Below are 6399 nucleotides of genomic sequence, written 5' to 3'. Positions count from 1 at the left end.
CGGGAGAGAGTGCTCGGGGCTGCACGTGGCAGCCCCCGAGGACTCGATGCCCCGAAGGTCCCACCGAAGTGCTCGGGAGAGAGTGCTCGGGGCTGCACGTGGCAGCCCCCGAGGACTTGGTGCCCCGAAGGTCCCACCGAAGTGCTCGGGAGAGAGTGCTCGGGGCTGCACGTGGCAGCCCCCGAGGACTCGGTGCCCCGAAGGTCCCACCGCAGTACTCGGGAGAGAGTGTTCGGGGCTGCACGTGGCAGCCCCCGAGGACTCGGTGCCCCGAAGGTTCGCGCAAGATCATTCAACGACCCGAAGGGTCCCGTCGTCAGGGTGTCATCCAGTCAAAGGCCCAATGCCGCATTTAATAGGCACGCGCGGTCTGACATCCTGACATCCTGACATTCTCAGCTGCCCACGCCCCAGTGTCAGACCCTACCATGCACTAGCAGGGGGCCGTGGGTCCATTAAATGCACGGGTCCCGTCCCGTTTCATCCAGGTGCCTCGGGATAACGTTGCCAGAATCGAAGCACTCCGCCTGCCACCCTGCCCTGGCAGAAGAACAAGACAGGGTGGGCGCACTGGGCACCTCTGAGGCTGACCGGTGGGCCCCTTTTAGGGCGCCCCGAGGCTTCCGCAGCGGCTGGTGGTCGAATGCGCGCCGCATTTCTCCACCGCCCCTGTCACTTCGCCAAAATGAAATGATTACGCCTTTCTCCGTGGCACCTTGGCATTCGCGTCCCCTCTTTCCCATTCAGGATATGTTGAGGTCGGCGCGCCTATAAAAGGAAAGGATGGAGAACACTAAAAAAAAAAAGGAGAAAAAGGCCCCCGACCACCAGACGACCAACAATCTCCGACGAACCAGGCCAAAGATAGATCGACAGACACTCGAACCAGCTCAAGTTAAGCTAGAACATAAGAGCCTCAAGCTCTTTGTAAACAGCTCTCCCCTTAGAACCAGATACTTCCTTGAAGAATTCCCTTCAAGGATAAATATAGTGTTCATACAGGAGTAGGGTGTTACGCCTCCGTGCGGCCCGAACCTGTCTAAAACCCGGCGTACCCACTTTTTCTTGCATTAGGGTGATCGTCTCCCACCAGCCATCGCATTTATTTCCGTTCCCGCTTATTTCCCAAACAAGTTTTTCCAGGATCATCCCCCCGGCCGAATCTCTAAAAAGGGGTCTCTCGGGATCCCTGCGACAGGAGTTCACTCTCCGACATTGGTACTTATTCAAAAATATATTGCATACATTTACAGTTAGTCCCGTTGCGTTCCAGGAGTGTGCGCAAGCTTAAGAAGTTAGACCCTCGATTCCACGAGCTAGGGTGGTGGCAGGACTCCCCTCCCACCGATCGAGGTGTCATTGCTCACAGTCCTCATTGACCGCTGGTGTCATGAGATGCACACGTTCCACTTTCCTTGTGGAGAGATGATCATAACTTTGCGGGACGTGGCCATGCTAATCGGACAGCCGATAAGGGGCACCCCGTTAGTACTTTCACGACCAGCAAAGGAGCAATGGAAAAGTTATATTTAGGGCAGGTAATTATTTGTTACGTTAAGCACTTCATATGTTCTAGTGTTGTTTGTGCTTCATTGAGTCTCTGCATGTTTTAGGTTTAATGTGCAATATGATATGAAGGATGTGGGGCTCTCCATGTCATGGATTCATGGGCTACCACAGTTCGGTCCTTGCCCACCGGATGCAGATTGTCACGTCCCAAATCCTTAATCACATATTTAAGCATAATTATGCTTTTTAAGTATTATGTTTAATTTTGTGTAATTTGTTTTGTAACTCTAGAGCAATTCATTTCAATTCAATTGGATGAGAGGAAAAAATCCAGGAGAGAAAAGAATAAAATTCACAGTTAAAACAGACTCTTTCTCTAACACGTGGGCCCCACCGGAGTGGGCCAACCACCCCACTCTCTCTCCCTATAGAGTGGCAGCCCTCTCTCTCTCCTCCCTCACTCCCCCACGCCACCCCACCGTGCTCCCCTCCCCTCTCACTCTCCCTCTCACTCTCTCTCTCTCTCTTTTCTTCCAAAATCCAAGCTCAAGAGAGGGTTTGAGGTGAGTATGTGGCACCATTGCGATCATAAGCTCATGAGCTATCCATCCCTCCAATTCATGTTCGTTTTCCCAGAGGATTTGAGCCGGATTTGGTGTCTTTTGGTGTTTAGGGTTGAAATGTGAAGAACACTGGATTTCTTCACCTCCCGAGCTTTTCCCTCCGTTTTCTACTTCAATCGGTGGTCCACAATCTCGGTAAAGGCCATTGGGTGTCCCCTAAACTCCCATGGCAAGAATCCTCCTTTTGGATGGTTGGATTTCGAATTTTGAGCTAGGGGTTTGAAGTTCATGAGTTCTTGATGAATTAGAAGCAATAGCCGAGTTTTTGTCGATTTTGGCGTATACATGTTGTCCTACACTGTAGAGAAAGTCAATGTGATACTCTAGGTCCAAGTCCCAACTCCAAATATCGCTAAAATCGTCGCCGATGAGCTCCCAAAGTGCCCCCGGCGACTCCCAGCGGTCTGACCGCCACCCCAAGGTCGGTCAGACCGCCAAGGGCCAAAACCCTCTGCACGGGGGCAGTCTGACCACATTTCCAGCGGTCTGACCGTGACTCTTGGTGGTTTGACCGCCAGTATACCTGCGGTCTGACCGCCGTATACCTAGACAGCACAGTTACTGCTTGCTAAAACTTATAAAATTCATAATAAATTCTCTGTAGCTCCAAAAATTATGAAACAAATTTTGTTGGTTTCATAATAACCTACTCTACCTATTAAAAATATACCCAACTATGAAATAATGAATTAAATTTCTAAGTTTAATTAATTAGGTTAAAGCTTCATTAATTCACCGTTAATTCATCATAAGTCCAAAATTGATGAATTCAATTTTGCTAGTTTTCTTATGACTTGTTCTATATGGGAAAAATGTTTTCATCCATTATATGCATATTTTGACATATTGTTGCATTTCATCCATACTCATGGCATTGCACGTGTTATTCTTTTTAGAGAACGTCGAGCCGGTGATCCAGGGGAGCGAAGTAAATTTTGGGTAGCCATCTGAACAGCAAGGCAAGCATCTATCATATTGAACCCTGTTAGCTGAATTGAATAAAATCTAAATATTGACAAATTATTCTTATGTATAGGTTTGCATGTATAGGAAGTCGATATCGGGCTTTTATGGGTAGAACCTATGTTGAGCGCATTGTCTCTACCTTGAATTATTGTTGATCTATATCCTTGTAACCTGGGTTTATTCATGATAAGGTCTAACTGAAAAGTGATGCGAGATGCTTAGCAATACATAGGTCCTCGGTAGAAGTCGATCGGTGGAACGTCCTATCGTTCGCGAGCTATAGGTTAAATTACTTTCACAATGGTTACCGTGTTGGGTTGTTGGTGTTGGTTGGTCGAGTGGTGAGTATGAGACAAGATGTAGGCGGTGTTAGGGGTGTCATCTGCCCTCAAGGAAAGTCCGGGGGTAGTTCGGGAAGGGAAGCCGGACACCGTAGGCCGCTTGCATCGTATAAGGCTGATCGTCGGGATAGTTGGCTTTAGCAATTACCTTACTCACCACATACCGATATAATGGTAAGGCGAGCTAAATACCTTTGCAACTGTGGCTTTGTGGGCGTGGACATCGACGGTGTGAGCGGGTGGGCTTGTAAGCGGTACTAGTTTGCTCCGAGAGTAGTTCTAGTATCACCGCACCGAGCGATGCATGCCCCACACGGTTGGGGCTGGTTGGGAAAGGTTATCACGAGTACCCCCTTGTGTGCACTTTGGCCGGTGGCACAAGTCATATAGTCCTTGTGTCGTGTGGGTCCAGGAGTATCCCCCTGCAGGGTGTATAAACAGTTCGAACTGCCGCGCTTTCGGTCATGAGCATGCTATTGTTTCATTTACACCCGATCATAGAGTTCTCGTGGTTGGTTCGGTTGTATTGTTCGGATATGTAGTTTATGGTTCGAATGTGTGGTTTGTGGTTTGGATATGTGGGAGGTGGTCGAGATGGTACTTGTTATACATTGATACTAACGTGGCTTTAGTTTCATATGATCAGTTGGTAGTTGCAGGATAATTTCATATCTGTTGGTTAAGTTAGTTGCTCACACATATGTCTAGGATGCTTACCACATATGTTTTACTTAACCTTGTGGCCTACTCTTGCTAACAGCTCAATGCATAATCCTTGGAGTCGGGATATTATATACTCATATTGTATAAGACTTGCAAGTACCTTCGTACTCAGGGTGCTGCCCTTAAGTTGATGCAGGGGGCGGTGTTTGGCTACTTTGTGCCTGCCGATTAGGGTGGCGGGCAGGAGTAGCACACTCTACTCTGAACTCAGTGTTCTGGTATGGAGCCTAAGGGCATGTGGCTCCATATCCTTTTGTTGTATAGCTTTTAGTCTTCCGCTGCTTAGTTCTTTTGCTGGTTAGGAGTTGAGCAGGTTTTAATCTCCTTCTAGCTCTCTTTTGTTGTAAATTGTGATAACTTGTTGCATGCTTAAGAACTTGTAATATAATGTTAATTACCCACTCTTTCTTAAGCTTTGTTGTAATGTACATGTTGGGAAGGCATGTGTTCCAATTTTGGGCACAAAACACGTTCCGGGACTACCGGGATGATATTCTGGTTAATCATCGAGGTTGTGATTATGAATAATGATCCTCCTGGTGATTAATTAGAATATTATTTGGACGGTTCCTCACACAGATGAGGCTACAGTTATGCAGCATTATGAGGTGTACTTGTATATCTTGCTGGGAGGCATTATGTTCTGCAACATGGTAGGCGATTATTTACTTCCTCATATTATATGGTTAGTGGGTCAGCTCGCGTTATGTCCGTACGAGCCGACACCTTATAGTTAGGGATCTGCTATGTTGGCCGCTATGTTCAAAGGATTGTATGCCGCTACCCAGCGGTCAACGAAGATGGGATCTATTTCTGGCTGCCTACACCTTCTACAGCTCTGGAGCTGGGAGTATCTCCCGGTTTGTCGACCGTGGGTGAGCAAGACCTACTATCCAGTTCCCGTCTCCGATGGCGTTGCCGATGACATGAGGCCTATGATGGGGTATCGGTGGATTCATACTAGGCTGCGATGGACTCACCAGCAAGACCATGGAAACTGCTCCCGGGTGATCAGTGACCTTGACGTCCTCAGCACCGACCTCGTGGAGTGGGATCCATGGCGTATGGAACGAGTGGCCAAAATTGCGACCGAAGGCCTCATTGCATCCTCTTGTTTTCATAACTCGAACTTATGGATGACCAGATGCTTCTTGCTGTACATGAACAATGTGAAAGTGTATTCTCCTGACCGTGTACAGAGGCAGTTCGGTCATCGACAGTTGGTGCTAGTACCTCCCCCACGAGACACTGGTCAGGCACACGAGTAAGTGTGTTATTGTACGTACCATTATTGTATTAGGTGATCCATGTTACAAAATTATAACTGTTTATGTCACGTACAGGAGGAGCGCATAGGGGAATGCAGGCACACATAACTAGTCAGAGATTAATGCGGAGCACATAACCAGGTGGATGGAGTTAGGCCTAGTGGATGTCGTCGTTCCTGCGGGACAATACGACGACAGCACGTACTGGGAGTACCTTTCGTGGTACTGTTTCTGTACGTGTGCCACCTTACTCAGCGGCAATGTACCGCCAGCCCCCAGACCCTTCCCCAAGGATCATGCCCGTCTTCTTCATGTGATGGTAAGTGATGTTGTACTTCTAATAATTTTTATTAGTTACACATCCGTATTACTGACATAACCCTCAACAAATACAGACTGAAGTGGGGTACGAAATGCTTACGCAGGGGGAGCAAGCGTGTGGGGGAAGCAAGTGGGTCATCCACGCGGAGGGATCGGAACCCTCTCCGGGACTACATGAGGACGAGAGGGTCTCTCTTGTTGTCCGCGATACGTGGTCTAGATGGTTGTGCCCCATGTTCTAGGGGGTACGACATACCCACCATTGACCTGTCCCGTGCCTCCCACAGCAGGTGCTCGTCCAGTGCTCGTGAGGCACCTTCGTCTATGGCCCATCATGTGACACGTTCTTGTGCTGAAACCGAGGAGGTCATGGAGGCTCCTGCTCCCGAGCAGTGTACACTGGGTTCCCAGCCCCCTTAGTGGACACAACCTACTCAGGCTACGCAGACACCTCCACCAGTATTATCAACTCATCACGAGGACGTCATTGACTGCACGCAGCAGACACCAACCTGGAGCGGCACACAAGATTTTGACTAGGCTGCTACATTGCAAGCGGGCAGCTTCACCGAGCTACTGAGCGGCCAGTACCCTCAATATCCCGATGCACCTAGGGGTTCATAGTGGTACCAGCATGCTGAGACTTCA

This window comes from Phragmites australis, chromosome 22, assembly GCF_958298935.1.
Source record: "Phragmites australis chromosome 22, lpPhrAust1.1, whole genome shotgun sequence".
Classification (NCBI taxonomy): Eukaryota; Viridiplantae; Streptophyta; class Magnoliopsida; order Poales; family Poaceae; genus Phragmites; species Phragmites australis.
The sequence above is the reverse complement of the archived record's forward strand: the minus strand, read 5'-3'. Positions refer to the sequence as shown.